Source organism: Ciconia boyciana, chromosome 4, assembly GCF_034638445.1.
Source record: "Ciconia boyciana chromosome 4, ASM3463844v1, whole genome shotgun sequence".
In the NCBI taxonomy this organism is placed as follows: Eukaryota; Metazoa; Chordata; class Aves; order Ciconiiformes; family Ciconiidae; genus Ciconia; species Ciconia boyciana.
Window position 1 is genome coordinate 78,802,347 of NC_132937.1, and position 10,806 is coordinate 78,813,152.

The following is a 10,806-nucleotide window of genomic DNA, read 5'->3' on the forward strand; positions in this document are numbered from 1 at the left end:
CCTTTCCCTGGCTAGGAAAAAAAAAACTTCTATGCATATTCTGGTCTCAATCTCACCAACACTTGTCATAGAAGGAAAAATAGATGTCCTTTATCCTACTGAGCTGCTCTTTTTTCTTTTACATCTACAAATTACAGAAACCATTTTCTTCCACAACACAAGAACAGGATCTCACATTCAAGGTTTGAAAAGGGAATGCATGCAATACTGACACAATTCCTATTTTCTAGGTTTCCATCTTTAAAAAAAAATTCCACATTTACTCCCAAAAGTATATGAATGCATTTGGCTGTCAAATGGGTGAAACTTAAAAACAACTCATATCCTTGACATCCTCTCCCTTACCTAATTCTCAATCATAATGAAAGCATACCTCTGATCACCTCAGATAAAAGTTGCAGGTAAAAATATTCACATTATCTTTTAAATTGTATTATCCAATATTCTTTGTCTGGAACCAATATTCTACATGTCTGTCTTACATGTCCTGCAGGTATTGAAAGCTTCCAAGAGCAGATGAATTAAAAAGAAATTTGAATTAGAATGGAGAATTTTCAGTTTTCCAAGCCCCACGGCTCAGGACAGTGGAAACATTGTGCCATTTCAGTTAACAGAAGAAAGGCATGGAATAATCCCAAAAAGGGAAAGAAATTTCAATAATTTAGAACAACGTATTACTGTCACAATTTCCCTCTCTTGCCACTATGGGCAGATTAACACTGAAATTCTTTAAATGTTTGATTATGCTTACAAGCATCACACTACATACACTGGCAAATTTTCACTCAAAACAATGACTATTCAGTTAGAACTTACCTTCACTGTCTGGGATTTATCTAAATCTCAGAAAGCTGTATGTCACAGTCTAACGCCAGTAGGCAAGTAAGCATCATAGCCACTCACTCACTTCCCCCACCCAGTGGGAGAGGGGAGAGAATCAGAAGGGTAAAAGCGAGAAAAACTTGTGGGCTGAGATAAAAACAGTTTAATAAACTTTTTAAAAGGAAAAAAGAAAGGAATAAAGAGGAAAAGAAACAAAAGCGAGAAAAAGAGCAATGCAAAAAAAAACCTAACTGCTCACCAGCAACGCACTGATGCCCAGACAGTTCCAAAGTAACAGCAGCCTGGCCAACCTCCTTTCCGCCCACTAGTTTTATTGCCGAGCGTGATGCAATACTGTATTGAACAGCCCTTTGGTCACTTGGGGTCAGCTGTCGCAGCCGTGTCCCCTCCCAACTTCTTGTGCACCCCCAGCCTGCTCGCTGGCGGGTGGTGAGAAGCAGAAAAGGCCTTGACTCTGTGTAAGCACAGCTCAGCAAGAACCGAAACATGCCTGTGTTATCAACACTGTTTTCAGCAAAAAATCCAAAACAGCCCTATGCAAGGTCCTATGAAGAAAATTAACTCTATCCCAGCTCAAACCACTACATCGTATCATAAGCAAAAATTAAATGCTTTTCTAAAGGATCAGATTTACTCATCCAGAAGTTCCTTCTTCGAAGTCTTTGGTTTAGCAGTGACTTTAGGCTGCTCAGTAGGATATTTAAGAACATCATAGTGATTATTTCCATAAGCATTATCAGCTCAGCTACATGTATGCTGAAAAATGGAATATGCTTCAGGGATTTATTTTTCAGGCATTAATTATAGTCTTTTCATTAACCTTCCAGGTCATTTCACACTCTCCTTTGAGCTATAGATTCCACTAAGTCAATGTTTTTACTTAGTATAGTTCCTTCTCTTTGCCTGAGGCTGAAAGTAGCCTGTGGTCCAAGTTCAATAAGCTGGCAGGCTGGCCTACCACTGAATTCACTTTAAATGAAAATACAACTTTTTTTTTTACCTCTCAGATTACAGAAACTGATTATTTTGTTAATGACTGAAACAGCAGCTGGTTGCACCTTCAAACAGATTGACCAATTAGGTCTCTGGAATCTCACTACTGCAAAGGATTCTTTCAGCAAACATGAATCAGGCATTTTTTCCACTGTGGGTCTAACTTTGGAAATACAGCATAGGCAATTAAAGATATCTGAATGCCTTTGTGAATAAAGGAAATGCTTATTGTCACCTTGCCCACTTTAATGACAAAAATAATTCTGCATTTAACACTAGTTAGAGCGCTAATGAAAATATTAATCACAGCAAATTTATATTTTGTGACCTTCAAAAACACTGCTGGGCTTTTCACACTTACTTGTTAAGTCACTCCAAACTAAACTCAAGTGTGCATGCAAGGTGTCATGATGTTTGTACTTATACTACTAGCCTGACCCTATCAATTTTGATATAACCAGAATCAATGCTAGCAACAGTAAAACAGCGATACAAGGCCGTCTTAGGACACTACGCATACACCATACGAAAATGAGGCACTGACACTTTTAAGACAGTTCACTCATTCCCTGCTCTGTACTGCCCTCACCCGTGTGCAGCCCTCCCCACAGGCCTGGCAGCCCTATCCCTAGAGCAGGGCCATCCGCACAGGCTTTCAGCTCCAGCGCCAGGAAGAGACCAGAACCAGACCGCGTTCCCTGCAGCAGCAGGGCTGGAAACCACAGCGGCAGTGCACAACCACTCATCTGGTAACAGGCGAGAAGAGGAAGGCTGTGCATTCCCGGGGCTGAAAGGGAGGGGAGGGATTTAGTTCCAGTGCACCCTTCCACTGCAATTTTTATCACAGGCTGAAGTCCCAGTCTCCCAGGAATATCAAATCAGATCAAAGAGTAGTAAGAGATTGTTCTTTGGGAAGAGAGAAGGAAGATGAGACCACCAAACAGATTCCATCTCCCTGATATTTAGTAGCATTTTAATGTAGGACACTTGCTGATATTGTGAAACATATTATTTGTACTTAAAATGTAAATGGTTAGTAATCAACAATTTAGAGGACAAAGTCTAAAATGCTGCTTCAGAAAAAAACTTTCTATTTCAACAGAAGAGCTCTGAAGATAAATTTGCAGCAGGCTTTACGTCTTTTTCTTCCTCTCCTTACTGATGAATACAATTTGTCTTGGCTCAATGCTATACAAATGCTTAAGTTTTAGACCATGTTAACATTCCAGACACGCCTTGGAATTGCCTGAAAAGATAATAAAAACATATATATACACAAAGCACTATTAGCATCCACCTCCACACACACATTTTAAAATGAAAGACCCTCAAAAGCAAGATAATTACAAAATATTCTGATACTGATCTAGGTCTCTTCTCAAATACAAAAAGAGAAGATGAACACCAGCAAGCTGATAGCAGCTTCCTTCCACTTCAATACTAAACAGTTTGTTTTGCATTTCCCCGAAAGTTTGCAGTTTTGTATGCCTTTTGTGCCATAAATGCAAAACTGAGGTTCTGAAATATTGCAATCCGTTAGGCATAGAAATATAAATAGTTCAATTTCTGCATTTATCAAAGCATGAGTCAACATGCTAAAACAGGCTAAAAAAAGCAAGTCAATTAGTATTTTGGACATTGTCTGCATACTCCTAATCTCAGTTAATGACCTCCTATAACCAGCATATAACTGGTTATATAACCAGCATATAATGACCTCCTATAACCAGCAATTCACAACTCTGGCAAAATTTTTCACAATTTGGATAGACTTTAAACAGAACAGGTGCTAGCACTATACAAACAATAGTAAATTCAAGTATATGCAGGAAAGTCTCAGCAGTTGCTCTGCATGAAATGCATTAGATATATTCACAGGGCAATTAGTATTTACTAAAGTCAGGAAGAAAAATAGAGACACAAAATTGCTTCAAGTCCAGAACTCCTTTTACAAGTGGAGCCCAGTCACCACCTCCCATGTACAGGTGTCTGAATGCATGAGTTAGTACAAACCACCATCTTGATACAGTTCCTTTCTATCCTTAGACATCCTCCTAGAGATCAAGAACCTCTGTGGTTCCTATTCCTTCATTCAGGCTCTTCCAACCAACACATGTGCACAGAATCCCTCTACACAGATGTCTGCCATCTGTTCACTTCAGCCAAGGAGCCAGGGTTAGGCTGGCTTGCTCTGAAGCAGCTTCAGCTGTGGTTACAACAGTTGGCTGTCAAGCTGTAAATTGGACTGAGTGAACTTACTCAGCTTTACTAAATCCCCTTCTTTGAGGGTCTAATTCTGTCTTTGTTTTTTTAAAGTTCAGCAGATAGTTGCATTAGCACAGCTGAGGCGGTAGAACCGAGCCAGACACAAGCAGCTTGAGGCAGAAATTGCTCCACAAATTCTGCTGCCAAAGCCCCTGCATCCCTGAGCCACAGACCTACTCTTCTCTGGGCACTAATCTGTAACCATTCCAGTGCCGATTTTTCACTATCCTCTGATCATCTTGCTGCTCCAACATTATACTCAACTTCTGCATTATTTCCAGTTTATTTGTATGGACTTGCTCCAGTTTTAGCCCAGCTCTCTACTTTCTTACACAAAACTGTAAATAGTTTGCATGCATCACTTTCTTCTTCCTTGACTTTGACTCAACCCTGACTTTGGTAGGACATGCAAATCTGTCCTACCAGCTGCCAGCTCTGGCTTACCACAATAATTGCTTTTCTAGTTTTCATCCTGACGAATAGCTTCAGTAGAAATTCTACACTAAATCTCAACTCAAGAGAGAAGGAAGACTAAATAACTGAAGTACTAAAAGCTTTTAAAGATAAGGACAGTGTGTGTGTCATGTACTAATCAATTAAGAACAAGTCCCATCCTCCCTTAGAAAGTTAGCATTACAACTTTAAGAATAAGAAGCCTAACTTTGCCAGTAGCCTCTGTAGCAACATGTTCTGTTAATACAGAACACTAATATGGGTTGCTAATCATCAGCTGAACCTTCATATTTCTCTCCTTCCCCAACATCACAAGTTTTCATATTCTAAAGATGTGTACTAAACTAAGGGCATGGAAGTAGTAATTTTTACCTACTGCTTTTCAGAAGATAGCCAGAAATTCAGTCCTTATTTTTAATAAAAAGGTGTACGGGTAGTCTGTCCCCTTCTCCCCCTCCCATTCAAATGACTCATCCACTAAAAAAAAAGGCACGAAAACCTCACATATCCATCCTCTCTTTTTCCTTTGCCTATGACTTTCACATTTTGCATTTCTACTTCAGTTCCAATTACAAACTTTCCAGAGGAGGAAGCATTTCTCTAGAGCTGAAAGACAGCAAACAGAAGCCAGTACTAAACAAAATGCCAAGACTTCTCTATAGTTCAAGCAGCCAACGTTCACTTTTTTGTCAGTGCAGATGACCTCAACATACTTTAAGAAGTTAGAGCAGTCACTTATGTTCTCCCTGATAAACACAGCAAATAGGACACAACAAGACAATCCCAAGGTGGAAGTTCAGGTACTTGAAACTCTGACATGATGGAGAGATATGGTTCAGCAAACTGTCAGGCCCGAAGATGTATTTTTGCGTTGTTGTCTTTCATCTTACATAACTGTCTTTATTAAAGCAAAGTTAACCCAAAACATGTGATGAATCCTTATCCACTACCAAAAGTAGTGAAAATAATTTTTGGAAGTAAGTTTTTTCCTGAGGAACAGCAAAAACTTGCTGCTTTAAACTTTCTTTTCCTTTCATAAACAGAATTCTTTATCTTGAATACAAGGGTAACAAAAGCCTGTGATCAAACCAACAGACAGGAGAGCTCACCTGAAGTCAGTTGGGCCATCAAGACTTAAATTTTAGAAACAGAATGTGAAGTGATTCTAATGTACCTGTGAAGAAAGTGAGATCATTCTCAAAAAGAGAAGTGCAGGCTATTATTGTCAGATAGGAATAAACAACTGAACAAATTACCAAAGGGGGAATAATTGGCAATGTGCAGCTAAGCAGAAGGGCAGTGGAGAATTATAGGACTGCAAGTTACACACAAGTCAATACTTCCCTCTGTTTTGGCAAACAGCAACATACAGAGCTGTATTAAGAGTAAAGGCTACAAGACAGGAAAAGTAACCCTTCTATCCTGGTCAATGATGTTAAAATTGGACCTGGCATTCTGCATATAGTTTTAAGTACCATACTTCAAAAAAGATCACTCAACTGGCAGCAAGGAAGATCTCCCTGACACTTGGAAACAACACATGGAAACAACATAAGGTAAATGTTGCTACTGGCAGGAATACCGTATCACTTAAACAGATTGCCTGGGGAGGCTGAAGAATATCAATCAGCAATGCGGCCCAGCAAAAGAGCTTCAACAAACATCCAGTGTAAGAATCACTGTGAGGAAGGGTTGGGAGAGAAGAAAAGTCTGACAGGATAACTGTTTGAGTTCCCTACCAACCCCATGATCATTTCCCTAAACTAGCCCTCCAGAATTTCAGATATTTATTCTGCTCCCAGGGCTGGAATCACAATCACACAAACTATGTTAGGGTGGAGGGGAAAATCTGTGTGGTTTTATTCCAAACCTTTGGTGTGTAGAGTAAGATACAACCTACAATGTTACTCCCAATCACTATTTGCTTGCTTTCACATAACTTAGAAAATAAATCACAGTTTCTCTACTGATCAACATCTCTATTACACATTTTTTTCTTTTTTAAAAATTTCTAAAAGGATACACAATTGATATGCTGTATGAAATTGGACCATTTTTACTGGGTGTGGTACAAATACTTGATTATTTTTGTCATCTCCTTTTAAAAACAATCACCTTCCACTTAAAACACCTTATTACAATCTTGGAAACACATTACAGATCCATCACCTAGGAGCCAATTTTTAGGCCTCAAAAATATTGTTGCAGATCCCTGACTCTGAAAACTGCTCAAAATCTTACACTACAATTTTTTCTTTTTTAAGCTGTCACGAAGCTACAAATATCTTGTTCGCCAAACATGTGTTGAAGACACACCTATTTAAGATGTAAAGCCAACTACAGAGCCACTAAAATAGAAGGTGGGTTTTGCTATTGTTTTAAAATAATTTGGGTTATGGAAACTTCTCTCTTGATTGCTTCAGAAATTTAACTTCTAACACTAAGATGATGGGGTAGGACCTTTTGGTATAACTGATTATCACTAATCTCCTGATCAATCATCCACAATCCACCCTCAGGATCAGAACCTTTTCTCTGTATTCTACTTTTCTATAGTATCAACTAGTTGCATCATTTCATACTCAAATCAGTTAGCACCTAGCAGACAGATACTGCCCATGTTACAGCAATACATAAAAACCACAGGGGATTTTAGCATCTTAACAACCACAAACTTTTCAGGTCATGTTTTAATATTGTATGCACATATGAAAGGACACACATATATGTGCCAGCTGGAATTCTCTCTGCTTCCATAGTCACATACTTAGTTACCCGAAATGCTGTATAAGGGCCTAGTATCAAAACATCACACTTGACATTAATCAAATTTGAAAGCTGTTTTAAAACCATTCAGAATGATTAATACTATTGGCAGCAGAATTTCTAAATACTTTCTGCCACTGTGACACATTTAGCAATTTAGCATTTAGCAATTTACATGGCCAACCATTCTGTCATCCTTGCAAAGTATTCCACTCATTACTAAAAGCTCATTAATAATTACCTCCATTTCCCATATAAATACATTATAGCCCTGCTCCACAAATACCACAAAAACAGCCAGCCAGGTGTGGCCTGTAAGAGAAACAAGGTTCTTGTAAGACCTACTATATATTATACTTTGACAACTCGAATAGGTGCCCCTATATTAAATGTGTACAGCATTACTCCAAGCACTTCAGGATATTCCTGTGATAAACAGCATGAAGCGTGTTTTGTTCAAGTTCAGGCTATCAAAACCACAGAAGCTGAAGTTCCAAACACTGGTGGAAAGTACCATCCTAAGCTCAGGTTAGTGTGTCTTTTAAGGACATTCAAAATATCATTTCTCCACAGATGCTCTGAACAGAATGCCAAGGTCAGCTAGCATTCCCCTCCTCCAGTGGTTTGGGTTTACCTATATTTATCCCACATTCAGAGTCATTTCTGTAACTCAACCATTGTTTCAAGGTATTAACTGAAGTTTTTAAATTAATTTGCCAACTGAAAGGAATGCAAAGTAGACCTTTGGGACCTGTCGAAATACACTACTAAATGTATAGATAAAAGACTGCTGAAACTTCACTAAAAACCTGCAGTGGACTCTGTCAGACAGCCCTACCCATAAAAATGCAGGGGGATCATTAACGTGTCAGTGAATAAATGAATTAGAAGAAATTTGCTCCCCATACTTTGTTTGTTCAAAATATTTTTCAGAAATACTAGGATAAACCTTCATTGAACTGTAAATTTTATGCTTGCAACTTCAGTTACGTCCACAACTCCAAGTACCTGAGATGCCAAACAAACACTACTTACACTGCAAACTATAAGCCAGGGACTGTCTGCCTTACAAATGTGTTGTCCTGAGTACAATGGGATTCTGGCCTCTACTGCTGTAGAGCAGAGTAGCATTTTTTGTTTTATTCAAGCCTCCCTAAGAGATCAAGAATCAAAACAAACACAACTCAACAAGTACTATGGACCACAAGGGAGATTACTATGTAAAAATGGTAGTAATGCCAGCTTAACTTTTTGCTACAAGTACCTATAACAGTATCTCCTGAATTAACCCAATACATCATATCAGCATTTTTCATTTGCTATGCTAAACTCCTTTTGCAAAAGTAAACATCTTAATGGGAGCAGCTAACTTAACAAGGCGATAATTCATAAATATGTCTTATTTTGATGAGGCTTTGATCAGTCAAGAACTTTTGCACACTACCTATACGGCATTGCAATTCAGAGTTGGCAAAGGAAATTAAAAAATAGGCATATTTCACAGAAGTTTCCTGATCCTGCATTTTAATGCAACTTCAAAATGATTTTTCTGAACAACTTTTCCAGACATTTTCCTTTCTTTAATGGGTGAGAAAGAGCAGGAAATCAATTATGTGCAAGTCTGACTCAGCTGCAAATAAACTTATTTTATTACATATATTTGCTTACACAAATTTAATACACATACTTCTCCTAAATGAAATTTACATCTATAAAGTACGTATTTTTCATGATTTGTGCATTAACAGAGAACAGTAACAGTCTGACAGCACTCTTTATTGCTCCAGGACATAATTTATTTTTTCTAGACACAGTGTAACAGAAGTTTAATCAAAAATCATTCCTCTAAATCACTTAACTGTGTACACAGACAAGTGCAAATCAAGAACCCCACTGAAAGAATGAGGTGTTGGAACATGTCAGAGTATAGAAAAAGGACCTAAAAGCAGTCTCTAAGCTTTCATACACAACCTATACTTGGCACCAGTTATAATACCAACTTCTTATACCTTTGTGCACCATGCAGATTCACATGCTATGTAACCAATACATAGTCTTCATAACAAGTGTTAATTCACCAGCAGTATCCAGTCAAGCATATCTGCAAGTGCACAATATTGTGAGAGAACTCAGTTCCACTGCAGTCAGCTCAGCTGAAGACAAGCAGTTCAAGTGAACCTACTAAAGGTGCAACATCAAAGCACACGCAGGAACACCCTCAAGGAGGCTCTCATCCAGATGCAAAACCCATCCCGTGCAGTGTAACTACAGGTTAATGCAATTTTGCTCATGTGTAAGAAAATCCCTGCTTTTAGCTGATGCACCTTAAGAAGTCTCCTCTGATTCCAGGCCCAAGACACATTCCTTCTGTCCCTGAATTTGGGGGTGGTTCTGCTCACAGCCGGCTCAGACCACCTCTCCTCCAGCAAACAGGTAGTGTGAATGCTTCATAACTGAGTTCAAGCAAGGTCAAGTGGCTTACTTCAGAAGTGAGCCTGCTCACACCCATTGCTATTTTGTCTTGAGGTAGCACACCGAGAACCCAACCCGCCCAGCTGGCAGGGCTGCTCTCAGAGGCTTGCCGCGCAGGACGGGGAGCCCACGCCCGCCACCACCGACAGCTCCCCGGCCTCAGCACCACGCAGCAGACTCCCGCTTCTGCCGCGGGATACTGAATCACCGTCACATTGTTGTGGGGGAAAAAAACCCAGCAAACAAACGGAAAAAAAACACAAAAAAACCCAAACAAAAAATTTTGAACTGAAGGCCTGCCCGTGCCTGCCTTGAGCGGCGCGCCCCACCGGCTTCCCCGCGCCCACCGACGGCCTCGGCCCCTCACGCACAGGCACACGTCGGGCCACCATGGCCCGCTGCGCTGGACGGAGGTGGCAGCCGTGCCCCCTCAGCCTCTCCCTCGGCCCACTGGCTGCGGCCCGCCTCCTCGGCCACAGCACCAGCGGGGCCGCCCCCGCGCCGGGCCGGGCCGTACCCCGCAAGCCCGTCCCTGAGGGGAAGCCTCTGCTCCGCGGCCCAAGCGACCGCCTCGGGGGCTGAAGACGGCCTCGGCGCGGCCCGGCCTGGCTCCACTGCCGCCCGCCCTTCCCTGCTGGAGGCCGCACGCAGAAACCCGGGCCTAAGCCGGAGCCGCAGCCGCCCAGCCGAGCCGGGCCGGGCCGGGCCGAGCCGAGCCAGGCCAGGCCAAGCCGGCCCCCGCGGGGGCCCGCACTCACCCCTCCCGAGCCCGGCTCGCCCGCCTCCCCGCAGCCACCGCCTTCCTGCCCGCGACCGCCACTACAGCCAATCCTGTGGCTTTACAGCCGCCAGCGGCGGCCAATACATGGCCAGGGTGAAGACGCAGCGGCCAATCCCGGCCGGGGGGCGGGAACCGAGGCAGCGGGCTCGCCCCTGCCGCCCACGGAGGGGCGGGGTGGGGGCGGTGCCTCGGTGGGGAGCGGGAGGCGGGAGGCGGGAGGCGGGAGGCGGGAG

The 10,806-nt window shown here is 41.8% G+C and overlaps 1 protein-coding gene across 8 annotated transcripts in view; it reads right to left on the minus strand.

Moving 5' to 3' along the window:
• The window catches only part of PJA2 (praja ring finger ubiquitin ligase 2), a 34,101-nt gene extending 23,535 nt beyond the window's left edge, over positions 1 to 10,566 (minus strand). For 6 of the 8 annotated variants that reach the window (XM_072860516.1, XM_072860514.1, XM_072860517.1 and 3 more), the window contains exon 1: positions 9,645 to 10,484. The gene's annotated coding sequence lies outside the window, so the exon portion shown is untranslated. Of the gene's footprint in view, positions 1 to 9,644; positions 10,485 to 10,550 lie in introns of those variants that run through there. The other 2 variants (XM_072860512.1, XM_072860513.1) reach the window with 2 other exon arrangements.
• Between the last annotated feature and the right edge of the window lie 240 nt (positions 10,567 to 10,806).